Genomic DNA, 14,303 nt, shown 5'->3' with positions numbered 1-14,303 from the left:
TGGAGAGTCTATAAGCTGCTTGCTTTTCTTTTATAATCCCTTCCAGCATATGAAAGCAAATGGCACACTTCCTTCAAAACCTTTCTGAGTAGGCAGGAGCCTATGCTGAGCAATGACCATCCACTATCAAGAAAAAGCTTTCACAGTGAGAGTGTTTGAGGCCCTGGCTTATCCTAGTGGGGTCTGTGAGTAACTGAACCCATTTCATGATACAGTTAACCCAAAGGATCAGTCTGTATGGCTACTGAAATAGCTGCCCCAAAGTGAAACCTTACAGAAGATATATTTCCAGAAAATTCTACTGATGCCTTTTGTAGTTCAGATAACCCCTGCGATGAGGAATGGGGCTAACACAAAAAACAGAAGCGATTACTGAAAAACTCGTCAGAATGTTCAACACGTGGGGAGAATGTGCCTACTCCAAGGCTTCACTAAACGTTCTCCCCATCCTTCGTGTTAACCAGTGATTAACAATTCTTCCTGGTTGAGAATGATAATTAACTAATGGATGCGCTTAGTGGGAGAGCAGACAGGCAGACCCAGCGTGCTCTGCCCTTCACAGTGTGCATTCCATCCAAAGGAGGAGAGCGCTTGAACTTGATTTGCATTGTTTCTGGTCTCGTGGTGAGGCCTCCAGGGAACACAATCTGTTAACAGAAACATGGAACATCTGGCCAGGTTCTCAGGTGGTGCTGTCCTTTGCAAGGTCATGCACTTAAAGCCATTTCATGGTCAGGTGTGTTTTCCTTGCAGAGTCTGGAGCTTGGGATCCAGGGAGGAAATGCAAATGAATTGGGTAATCAAAAGGTAATTAAACTGGTTGGACCTCTTAATGTGAAAATATTGTGAGAGCAAAATCTTGCTTTCTACATAAAAATCATTTTAGATTCACCATTGGCCTGATTCTCTTGTGAAGACTCCACAAGCACGTTGGGGAAAAGAGAGGCATGAGCCCTCTTCCCACTTTATCTTAGCATTGATGTGTTAGATGATAATTTATAGTTCCTTTAAGTGGAGATATTGGCATTTATAAGCATAAATCAGGAGGCAATTCTATTAAGACTATTCTCCTGGTCTTTGTTTTATCCTGATATATTTTTATTTTTGTTTTTTAAATGAGAGCTATCTGAAAGAGAGCAACGCTGGAGCTTACCTTTAAAGCATGTTATCTGTGGGCTACCAGCTAAGGCTTAAGTTGCAAATTCAGAAGCCTCTGCCTGTGCACAGGTAGCTTTTTATCCTAGAATCTTGGGTGCAAAAGGTCAATCATGTAGCTGATATTTGCCAAACATCTGTTAAAACAATTCAAAATGCCACAGTGGAGACAAAGTAATGGGAAGTATGTTACCTGACTTTACAGGGTTCATGAGCTGCTTTGGGAATGGTCATCAGACAAGGAGAGTCAAAACCAACAATGAATGTGAGCTGAAGGGAACACACAGCCTGTGCTCTGCAGGACCAGAGCAGGGCACCAGCGGAGCTTCTGAGCACTGTCTATAGAACCACACAGGCCAGGTCAAGTCACCGTGCCCTTCACTCCACAGGGTGTGCAAACACCATCACCGCCATGGACCAAAACACACGGAGCCGAGTCCTGCCAGCCCCATGACTCCTTTTAGTACCTCATTTGCCTACATGGAGAGAATATCTTTATCAAGGTGTTTTGAGGATTAAATAAAACACATAGGAAGTTAGCTGGGACTGTAGGTTCCCCATAGACGTCAGTTTTTCTCCCTTCTTTCTACAAGGAATGGAACTGTATTCTTGTCGTATTTTTTTTTCAAACTCTGTGCTACCCACCATCTCGGTGTGCTGTCCCTCATTACGACAGGTTTTGAACATCGTTCTCCTTCAAGGTCACCACTGCTTTCTTCATTTCCTCTATGAACAGTTTCTAGTCTAACTGGAAATTAAATGATGATTTTCCTTACCTCACCCATTTCTTTACAGACAATTCACAAATGATGCCACTTAATACTTATCACAAAAATAACACTTCTCGGTCAGAACTGTACTGCTATGAAGGCCGAACCTATTCGATTTGATTTGGGCAACAACGAGTATGAGAACAAAGGAGAGAAATAATTAAGCATTTTCTCAACATTCATTTCAGTTATGCCCTTAGCCTCTGTTGATGAAAACAAAACAACAAAAGGAAATGAACTTTGTGGCTTGAATAATAAACTTGCTGGAACAGACCTGTTTTCTCCACTAACGGGAAACTCTATTTAAATGCTTCCTGGACTTTCCCTTTAGCTCACACTGGAGGGCGGGTAGGGTGAATGAATATGCACCCTAAGGACCTGGGGGGTGCTATAACTAAAGAGCTGTGAACAGCTACTAGTGTATCTTAAACGTCCTTGTGAATTTTGGTTCCTACTTCACGGCCTATTCATATTTGTTTTAACAGAAAATAATACTTTGTACCCATCTATTCAGGTGACACTGGCTCTCTGGGAAAACAAGCACATCTCATTTACCTGGCGGTTTGAAGTATACTCTGAAATGACATTTCCTACCATCCTCCACCCTCTTCTCCCTGGTGTATATACAAGACTGAGAAATATAGTTCTGTTCCATAAAGAAGTGAATATGTTGGATATAGAGATGTTTCAAACATTTGCATTATTCTAATAAAAATGTGACCACTCCCAATTCCAGAAACTTAAGCAACCACAGATAAGAAAGGTGAAAACACCCTACCATAAAGGTAAGTCTTCAAAGGTTCAAACCAGTTATAAACCAGAAGGAAGACAAAAGCAGTAGAAAATAAATCAGAATGCAAGACCAGAGACCCATATCACACCTCAAAGAACAGTACCTTCTGAATACCCTCTCTTTCAGGGGGTGGGGTGGGATTAAGTGTGTAGCTGCCTGGATGGAGTCCCTACTGCTCACCCCTCTGGTTTTCTACACTTATACTGAATGTGCTCTTTACATAAAATAGCATGCAAAGGAGTTTGTTTCTGTAGGAAATCAGGAAGATCCCAACGCCCAAAACTTGTGGTTATTAATTGGTGAGAAACAATGGTCTCAGTAAGGATCTGGGGCAGAGGAAAGGGTGCTGTCTTAAAAAAAAAAAAGCCGAAAAAAACACCAAATAAAATAGTTGCTTCATGAGGAAGGGTGCAGCCCGCAGTGAAGGTTGAACAACGATCAGGTGCAAGTAGGGGAGATGCCGTCTTACTCTTTGTCTTCCTTGACAAGGGCTTTCTAGCCACTGGGGAAAAGGAAATGGCTGAGGGAGATCAGACCTGATGCTGAAGGACAAGTGGACGAACACCTGGGGTGTAAACAGAAGTCCCAGGACTCTGACTGCAGTGATTCGGGGGCAAGAGGTTTCTATGAGGTAGAAGTGTTCTGGGAATGTCTAGTGTCTTAGCAATAACTTCCCACCTGTTGTGCTGAGAAATGCCAAGGATCCCTTGTCAACATCTCCTCTGTAAACTGTGTTTAATTTTACTCAGTTCATTGTAATTACAGCTCAAGCCAGACTGTTTGGGGTTGATCTCTGTGCTCTCCTAGGGTGAAGCTTCTGAAATTCCTGTGGAGATTCCTGGACTCAATAGTTCCATGCCCCTTGAATGGATTTGTTTCAGGTATCAAGGCTCAGATTCAGCACATCTGAACCAACGGGGAATATAAAGGCCATGGGTTTCAACTCATAAAGGAGTGATTTGGAAAAGTCATGATGTATGTTCCTTAAGCACCTGTTCATGCCGACCTTATGCTAAGTCCCTTAAGACATCACTGTTAAAATCCTCACATCAGTTCTGTAAGGTGAGGTTGCATACCCTTATTGCACTTGTGCAAAAACAAAACTGAAGCCCACAGGTATTTCATGAGTAGCCAAGCTCCTAAGTGGTAAAGCAGGTCAGACCTAGGTCTGCTGGAAATGAACTCAAAAAGCATTGCCCTGCATACTGCCACATGTCCCCTTAGAACGCTTTAAACTTCGGTCTTACTAGGAATCATAAAGTACATGTGCATTTATATAGACATAGCTTCTGAGAAGAAATAGCAGTTCTCACAACCCAGTTCCTGAAGGCTAGATTCAAGTGCCTATAAGATGGTGACCATATTGTCAAAGAACAAAAAGCCATTCAAGCAGGTAAAACATTCTCTTGGTCTGCTCAAGTGCCATAACCAAGCACCACAGGCTGGGGGGCTTTGGCAACAGACAATGATTTTCTCAGAGTTCCAGTAGCGGCGAGTCTGAGGTGAAGGCCGGTGAGTTAGTTTCTGGTAAGAGCTCTTGTGGCTTGTAAATGGCTGCCTTTTCCCTTCATTGTAAACAGCGGCCTTCTCCCAAACATCACGTGGGCCCTTCTCTTCTTTGTGTGCTTGCCTGGGGTCTCTAGCTCTTCTTGTAAGGACGTTAATCCTACGGGATCCAGGTCCCACCCAACATGACCTCATTTAACCTTGATGACCCCCTTCAAGGCCCTGTGTCCTAAGATAGTCACCTTGGGATGGGGGCATAGGGCTCCAACATACACATTTTGGAGGGGGCGGGGCACAGTTCAGTTCATGGCAAGCTAAAAAAATAAAATTGAATAGGAGATGTTAAGATAGTGTATGTGACACTTTTTCTCTTGATAGTGACTATTTTTTTCACCTTTTTTCTGAGGGGTACTTGTTAGTGAAATTATGGAATTTGGTTTAGGATCACATAAGATGATTAAATGACATAATTTTTTAATCCTTCAAATTGTCAAAAGAGAATTTAAGAATTTAATGATTGTTTTATACCACTAAGTTTCTGATATACACTGTCAATTTTCATTGAACCCATTCACATTCCCACCCACAGGGTTTTAAAGTAATTTCTTTCCTAATGCTAGATAGATCTGGATATTATCAGATTAAAATCTTCTTTCCCAGTAGAAGGATGAAAAATTGCATCTAGTTTAGTTCATTTTCTTTTGCTAAATAAAAGTACTTAATTTTTTTTTTGTAGTCAAGTCTTTGTGTTTTCTGGGTTTTGTGTTTTGATAATGTCTTGCCTCATCACAAGATTATTAAAATACTTTCTTATCTAAGTGAAATAAGCCAGTCAGAGAAAGACAAGTATCACATGATCTCAACTCATGTGTGGAATCTAATGAACAAAATAAACTGATGAACAGATAGATCCAGAGACACAGAAGCATGGATTACTATTGAATTTCAGAGGGAAGGCAGACCTTTGGAGGGTGGGTGGGTGGGAAGAGATCAATCAAAGAACTTGTATGCATATATGCATAGCCCATTGACACAGATAGTGGGAACGGGGTGGGGGGGGGCGAGCTAGAAGAAGTCAAATGAGGGTGGGGGGAAAGCAGACATATATAATACTTTCAACAATAAAGATGTAAAAAATAAAATAAAATACTTCCTTATAAGTTCTTTTTATATTTTCATAAATATCCTAGGTTATCTTTAGCTCTTCAAGTCACTGGGACTCTATCCTGGTTGATGCCAAATGGTTAGCGCCCTGTGCTGGGTAAAGGCTAATAGTGTTAGCTCTGAAGGAAGGTTGCTAGGGTTTGAGTTCCAGCTCCACCATTTACAGCTGGTTGACACCTGGAAAGTTATGCAATTGCTCTGTCCCTCAGGTTCTTGTGTATAAGGACAATCATAATAGTTTCTACTAATAGAATCATGTATTAAATAAGTTTAGTCATAGCAGCATAGTGTAATAATACATTACATTAGTGTTGTAATGTAATGTCATACATTACATTACATATACTAACACTAAGAGCAAGGGTACGATATTGTAACACACACACACTCTTTATTAGCTCACTTAATCTTCACAAGTGCTACTGAGGTAGAGACAAAAGTTTTGCAGTAGTGTTTGGGACTGATTCTTGTCACCTGGTTATGAGCTGCATGATGAATTATTGTCTTGGTGTATTATTTTCAAAGTCCTTATTGTTAGGTTGAAGAGAGCCCAGAATCGGACACATGCAGATGCATGATGAGATAATGGACTCCCCCTGGCATTTCTAACAGATCAGCGTGCCAGACACAGATACTGGCTTCTTCCTGAATACCCCTGCTGACCCCCTGCAGCGGAAACTTCCTCAGCTGAATACCTCAGCTCATGTCCCTGCCCCTCACCCAACCGCAGTATAAAAAAAGCTCCCCCCTCCCTGTTGGCGCGAGGATCCACGTGCCCTGGGTCGCCCGGGGACGCAGAATAAAACCTCTCCTTTCTTCCTTTTCTGATCGACTCTTTATTTCCTACACCACCTCCTGAGCCAAGCCACCTAACCTAACACGAGTTTTTTTTTCAATCAAGGAACTAATATGTCTCATTTCTTGGAAATACTATAATTTTTTGTTAATTATTTCCATGTCACTCTTCTCTCTCTCCTCTCCTCTCCTCCCCTCCCCTCCCCTCCCCTCCCCTCCCCTCCCCTCCCCTCCCCTCCCCTCCCCTCCCCTCCCCTCCCCTCTCCTCTCCTCTCCTCTCCTCTCCTCTCCTCTCCTCTCCTCTCCTCTCCTCTCCTACGGGGAAGCTTCAGCTCCCTATGTACAAGCACAGGCTCAGGCTCCTCTCTCTCCCCCCACCCCCCATCTCTCTTCTCTTTTTCTAGAGCATTTATTATTTATCGGGGTGGGGAAACTTCTTTCTGCCAAGGGCCATTTGGATATTTAAAACATCATTCGAGGGCCAAACAAAATTATCAACTTAAAAATTAGCCTGCAATATTTGGTCAAATATTTAATTAACTTACCCCTAATGCCTTGGCAGGGCCAGACCAAATGATTTCATGAGCCTTATATGGGCTGGGCGTTCCACACCCCTGATGTATATGTTCTAGTGCTGCACCATTCTTACAATTTCCCACCTCTTCTATTGTCACTCTCTTTTTGCTGCTTTACTTTGTGGGATAACCTTATCTCCCACGCCTACTAAATTATAAAAATTTCTGTGACTCTAATTTTAGTTTGCAAAAGCGTTTCCTCTGTCTTTTCCATGCCCTCCCTTGCTCTCCTTTTCTTAATATATAGTCACACATTTATTGTTATTAATACTGGCACTTTCACTCCCCAAACTATGAACCTTTTTCCTTACTTTATAAGTGGACATCTAAATGTTCTTTATTCATATTTTCAAAAATTAGTAAGTCTTGAATGGACAAATGCATATTATTAATTTGTATGTAGTACACAGACTACAGTTGTAAAGATACTGGTAGGTTAGCAATAACATTCTAACACTGAAAAATATCTGATGTTGTTTAAAATACTTTAATTTGCCTTAAAGATGGTTCAATTTGATTCACACAGAATTACACTTTTTAACACGTATTTCATAAATTCTTTAGAATATAAATAGTCTTATATTTATTATTCTGGTTGATGTAGCATTCATTTATTCCTGTTGCTTGCATTTAATTTATCTTGTATTCTAATTAACTACTGGGATATTAATTTTCTACAACTGTGATCTCTTTGTAAAACTTGGCGGAACTCTTCACTGTTAGCAGAATTCATTTGAATAATTGTGGCATTCATAAGCAATCTGTATCAGCTAATAAAATGAAATAATCTAAGCTGAAACATAATATGAGGAGTAGAGAATACATGAAATAAAAGTTCATTAATGCTGATCAACCATCATATACTATGGGAAAATAGTATATGATGAAAAATTCAGATACTTAGTTTGTGAACTATAAATAGTACATTGCTATTTTCAAGGGTTCAGTTATAAAATTTTGAAAACAATGTTAATATAATTAAAAAATCATATATTGATATATCTTTGTTTCCATTTTTGAACACATTACTTGTAGTTTTAGCAATCAAGGAACTATTTTAAGATTATGAAGTAGAGTACTCCCATTTCAGATAGATATCTCCAGAACTATAATTGAGCAGTGATTTAAAAAATTTACTGAAAAGTCACATTAATCTCCTACAAATCAATAAGAATACATATAAGCTGACTGTCCTTAAGACATTGAGAAAATGGGAAGTTTTATTTGCCATAGTTATTTTCTAAAATATTTAAAATAATGTAATGATAATGATATTTCCCTACATGATACAGTATTTCCCCCTCAATGTATACACACTTTGAATAATTCTTAGTTCCAATGGGTTAAATCTGAAAGAAAGAAATAGCAATTGAGCTACCAGCTATAAAGGCCTGTTACAGTGTGTACACACTTTTGGGGATACCCTACATATACTTAGAGATTTGAATTATAACAGAAATATTATAGCAAAAATTACTTAATGTTACATAAGTTTACACAGAAGGAATTTTGCAAAAAAAAAACCAAAACAAACTTAGACTAAATATGAGGGACATTAATAAAATTGTTTAAAATTTATTATCTGGTTTTCATATAATGCAACACAATGTTATTCTGCAGTAGACACAAGGTTAAGCCTGCCTTTAGTTTGAGGATTTCTGAAATAAGTTGGAGGATATGTGTCAAAAATTTGCTTAATCCTTGATAAAGATCTGAATTTTCATCTCATTCTCAGTAGAATTTTGCCTAGAGTTTTTTGCCTACAGGTTAGGTTGATTTTTCAGAGACCTGGAAAACATTCTGTTAATCCCAGACAGAAGTTCATTCTCATTGAGAAAAATCTACAGGTATTTCTTGGTATAAACAAATTTAACATTCTAAGTTCTGAATTATATAATCAAGAAGCAATGCAGTAATTTCAGAACCTGAAAATTTGAAACCTCTTCCTGGAGAGTAGATATTGCAATATGTCTTTATTAGTATTGAAAACATTCCGATAAACAAAGAATAAGAGATCTGAGGTTCAGGAAAATGGAGTCAAAGCATATAGGACAAAGGAGGGATTCTCTTAACATTTACATTTTATGAGAAACTGCTGCAAAATCACAAATTCCTTTTCTAGGCAGATTGAGAAATCCTTATTAGGCAATGTATTATGATTACTAGTATACCCAATAGGCAGCAATAAAAATCATAATCTTAACTCCTTGTTAGCTTTTTTTTTCCCCTCAAATTTTATTTCTTGATTTTAGAAAGGGAGACAGACAGAAAGATAGATAGATAGAGATTTGTTGTTCCACTTATTTATACATTCATTGGCTGCTTTTTGTATGTGCCCTGACCTGAGATCAAACCTACAACCTTTGCATATCAGGACAATACACTAATCAACTGAACTACCTGGCTAGGGCCAGCCCCTTGTTAGTATTTATTTTTTAATCAATTATTTTTATTTTACTCTTACTGTATGGGAGATTGAACTGGGTTTTTATCAGTTATTTTTTCATATTTAAAAATGAAATGGGAAAATGACAATCCTTTTTAAAATGAAAATTTAAATAAGGCTACATGTGATTGTCTAATGTATGCTATAGGTAAAGGCTAAAAAATATCTGTTTAGGATACAAATTGCATTTTTTGCAAAGTAGCAGAGAGCCTGCTTATGATGATACTCCTCGTTAAAATTTATTGAGCACTAAAGTGTACCAGGAAGTGTCAGACGTTTCACTTACGTTATAAGCAGTTAGACAGACATGAGCAGAAGAAGGGCGATGAGTCAGGTATGGGTCAGGTAGAGGTCACCAGGGCAGAAAGTCCTGGGGCCTTGCAATGGGAAAAACTGGGAAAATAAGGACCTCACCCCCAGGATAACCTTTCTTCCCCTAGCGTACAGATGGTAACGATGGTCACAGAGTTTAGATCTCCTGACCTTTCCCTCCCTAAAGGTAACATCTAAGCCTCAATTGTATTTCAGTTCCAGGCCCAGAAGAGCAGAAAAAGCAAAGTGACTCCATGGCTGCTTCAGGACCAGCTGAATAGACTAATGACGCCCTGCCCTGGCCCTAAGCAACCAGTGAAGACCAGGATCCTGAAAGAGCACACCCGGAAAGCTGATAAATATTCTATTGAGACCCTCCCCTGAGACCTCCCCTAAGATTCCCACCTGAGAGAGATAAATACCCCAACACAGCCAGAAGCAGTATTTCAAAACTGAGCTCATCATCCTTCCCCACCCAATTTCCTGAATGGCACCCATCAACCTAACAGCCCAGGTCAAAGTGCTGGTTCCATATGGTCTCCTGGCTTTTCCATCATCAACCCTCCAGCTGTCAGTCATCGAGCCCTGTAGATCTACCTCTTTAAAACCTTTTGAATCCTTCTATTCATGGTCACTACCTCTACCTTGAATTTCTCATCATGGTTATGACTCTAGCCACCAAACAAGTTTTCCTAACAACAGTGTCCACTTTCCTGTAATATGTTCTTGGCCAAAGTGATTATGAGCTGCTGGTGACCTCTCCCCGTTATACCTTTCCAGGATATAGGTAAACTCCCTAGCTTAGGAGCTCAAGCTCTCAGTGGTGAGTTTGGAATTCTTTAGTTACCCCCATGTATAAAATCCATCACTTGTACTCCTCTCCCATAAAAAAAATCTATGTAAGAACATTGCTTACAAATATGGTTTCAAGATGAATGCTCCAGAGCTCCCTTCTAACCAGACTGCTACCTGTAAACTCTTTCCTATCTATAGGTGTAGAAGTGTATTGGAGTTTCCTCTAAGGACGCTGTTATTTAAACTGTTCTCACTTCTCCATTCTCTTTTCCAGTTTCTACCTCACACCCTCTGCTCTAAGACCCCCATTCTCCACCACGTGCAGGTAACAGAGAAGGCAGGTTCTCTGAACCATGGCACAGGCCTCTTCCTCTGTGTGGAATGCCCACACAAATGTTCATTTGCATTTCAACTCTTATCAGGCTGATTCTTATTTTTTTAAAAATTTCATCTAGGAAGCCTTACCCAATCCTCCACTATCCCACCCAGCCTGAGTCAGGAGCTACTGTCTTTTCTCTTATCTTTTTACCTTGCATCTTGTCTGGGACCTTATACTGAACTAGAGGAGAGGAAGTTTGTTTACTTTTGCATCTTTGGAGCCTTATAAAATGCCAGATTCTCAGCAGGCACTCAGTAAATATTAATGGATAAAATGATGAAAATGCATGCAGCAGCTCACTCCTCTGCACAGTTAGAGCAAAATATAGAGAAAAATGCATATCTCTTGAGATTACCTTGCATGTCTTTGAAAGCCAATAATTATCTGTTGAATCAAAGTAATTTAATTATGTGGCCTGGTCTTGGTGAATGGGAAAATGACAATCCTTTTTAAAATGAAAATTTAAATAAGACAAGGCTCCATGTGATTGTCTAATGTACGCTAGAGGTAAAAATATGAGACTAAGGAGATGTGTTTTTTTTTTAAGCATCATTACAACACACTGACCCCAATGAATGTATCAATTTAAAAATCTAAACAGATGTGGGCTTGGTGAGAAAATGAGGAAGAGAGACCTAAGTGGTGAAAAGTTTGTTGTAGACAATCCTCCATGAGTCTCTTGCTTTTCTGCATGTTTTGTGAGCTGTGGCACTGGTGCCCTTTTTTCTGGGTTATCTTTTCAAGGATATTTGTAGAACAAACAGCCTTGGAAGATAGAGATGGTATCTTCCCTGGAGCATAAGGGAAGATTTGTTTGTGTCCAAAACAATAAAGACAATGGCTCCCTCTGGGACAAATGCCCACTATAAAATATTGGGGTTCCCTAAACTTGTGTTTCCTCTCCCATAACAAAACCTACTTCGTGTGCATCTTTGTGTTGGTTTCCTGACTCTTTTTGCATCTCTATTGGGGCATAAATGTTGGTACTCTGGATAATGTTATTGCTGTGAGTCTCTGACCCAGAAATCTCATGTCTCTTTGGCCAGAATCCACTAAACTGTGTATGGCAAGCTAATTTGCTAGCTTGTACATAGGGTGAAATCTTAAATCCTTAACAGTTACTAATGACATTTAATTATTCCCATGCTAACGGTAGTGCCTTCCAATTTTTGTTGGATTTTTACATTTGCTCATTATTTTGTAAGAGTCAGTGAAATCCTTCCTTATCTGAAATATATATCACATCTTAATGAGATAATTTACATGGTAACTGACCAACAGGACAGTTTCATAAAGCCAGCTGGTATACAAAAAGAAAGAATGAATGTAGACAATGTTTTCACTAGAGAATAGAAAAATAGGTAACTGGCCCTCTTACTACTCAAACAGACTGAAATAATTATTAATCAAAAACCAAAATTAATTTCCAGTAATGACAGTCCAGTCACCTGAGAAGAAATGATTTATTATAAGGCAGATTTTGTTGCTGTTATTGTTTCCATGGGGAAAGTCTTTTCTTCAGATGATTTTTTAAAAGAGTAGCATGCTAGCCGTATAAAGATGAAATGAAAGGGAAAAATCAGAGCTCATTTGATTTTCACAGGGAAGAAAGAAACATTTATTTTAGGCCAAACACAAAGCAGGGAAAATGAATGATTCCTGTGGTTTTAGAATGAAGCTTTTATCCTGTCAGAGGCTTTGTTAAAAACAGTGAAGCATGTTTTAATTCTGAATATGGAAAATTGTTCTCAAAGCTTTGCTGCCCCTTAAAATTACTCTAAGAGACGATTGCTTCACTACAATAGGGTACTTTAAAGACAGAAAATAGAGATTACAGGCTAAATCGCTTGCATGCTGCGCCGGTTAACGTTCAGGAGTTGATTCAGTGGCGAATGTATCTCTTATCAGAGTTCTTTCGTTAAGATCGTTTCTTTTGGTCCCCCTGGCAGACAGTTGAACTGAATTGAGAAGTTGTAGTCATCGTGTGTTTTAGAATATCCTGTTACTGGCTGTTAGACTGTGTGATGGAAAGCAGAGAAACTGGCCCACGCAGGAAGTGTGGTGCAGAGGTTTTGAAAAGCAAGTGGAGAACCAGGCATTCTCGGTTTTATTGATAACTTTCAATTACTGACTTGTCTCATGATTCCAGACCATTTTAACTATGGGCAATTTTCACAGGATGATTGACACTGGATTCTACTGACAAAAATGTGGCAATGCATAAATGAATGGCCAAGGGTTATGTTACTTTAATATTTAGAAGTTATTTGGCTTTTTAATTTAATAATAATAAGTTCTGGTGTGTTTACATATTGTAACTGTACATATTTAAATTTACAAGTTTGTACCACTTTAAGTCTCTGAGTGGAAAGAGATACAAAAGTAAATTTAAAGTTAAATGTCCCTCCTTCTGTTCATTCTTTATGCTAATCTATGCACCTTATGGAGCAAATCCATGCACAAAGGCAGCTTGATTCTTGTTTGGCTTGCACTGAAGTGTGTATTATTGGAAAAAATTCATCAATGATGTGCATAATTATGCATGGTATTCTGCCTTTTACTTTCTACTGACAATCACTATTTTAGAAAGTTTCATTAAGTCTGCCCATATGTATATATTAAAAATTTTGTATGTATTTTTCTTTGTAGCAGAAACTACAAAGCACGATAATTTTTGTTCATTCAGGTCCTGGAGATTTGGGATGCTAGTGTGGGAACGGTGGTTAAGATCATTGCCCGAAATCCCTTTCAGCCTCTGGGAATAGATGTGCTGAAATGGATCTGGGATAAACTGCAGTGGGTTCCTGAGGAAGACACAGTCCACACATTCTCACAGCTGCTGCTAGTTTGATGAGCAGCCGAATTTCAGATGCTTTGAAAATTTGCATCAATGAAATATTTTTGTCTAGTCTGTTTTTTCCATTTCCTTCACACTTTACCCATTGAGAAGAATACATGCTAAAATCAATGGCTATTATCCTAAGACTAAGATAATGACATGGATTAACTGAGTGACACATTAAAATCAAGAAACACATGGAACTCAACAAAAGTAGTTAAGATCCAAGAGTTTACTCCTAGTGAAATGATACCACCTGCCTAATGCCCATGTACCTATTAGAATATTCCTTGCTTACAGAGTAACAGACAGACATTCTCTGATACAAACATTAACAATCTATAATAATAAAAGCATAATATGCTAATTAGACCAGACATCCTTCTGGATGTCCCTCTGGATGTCCTTCTGGTCAATCTTCCAGATGAAGCTGGGCCTGGGAGGGAAGCCCGGGTCCCGGGTGCCAGAGTGAAGTTGGTGCTGGCAGCCCAAGAAAGACCTACTCTTGCACGAATTTCGTGCATCGGGCCTCTAGTAGAAAAATGAAAAACGCCTTTATTCTATGTGTGTTAAGTTTTGTTTTCAGTGTATTTTTTATACACATTGCTTTACTGAACTCTTCCAATAGCCTTGTGAGGGGAGGCCTGAGGAGGATTATCTCTCAGATTTCATTGGTAACAATTGGAAGCTTGAGTGACCACCAGGGTTAGGAATCTCTTTTGTCAAAGACCTACTGGTAGACTCTGCTGGAAGTGTTGCTAAAATACCATTCTG

General features: G+C 39.1%; 1 protein-coding gene across 1 annotated transcript in view; it reads right to left on the bottom strand.

The window, feature by feature from the left end:
* The window catches only part of DOK6 (docking protein 6), a 247,369-nt gene that overhangs the window by 7,977 nt on the left and 225,089 nt on the right, over positions 1 to 14,303 (bottom strand). The gene's annotated exons all lie outside the window — the stretch shown is intronic.

Source organism: Myotis daubentonii, chromosome 8, assembly GCF_963259705.1.
Source record: "Myotis daubentonii chromosome 8, mMyoDau2.1, whole genome shotgun sequence".
NCBI lineage: Eukaryota > Metazoa > Chordata > Mammalia > Chiroptera > Vespertilionidae > Myotis > Myotis daubentonii.
The sequence above is the reverse complement of the archived record's forward strand: the minus strand, read 5'-3'. Positions and strand labels throughout refer to the sequence as shown.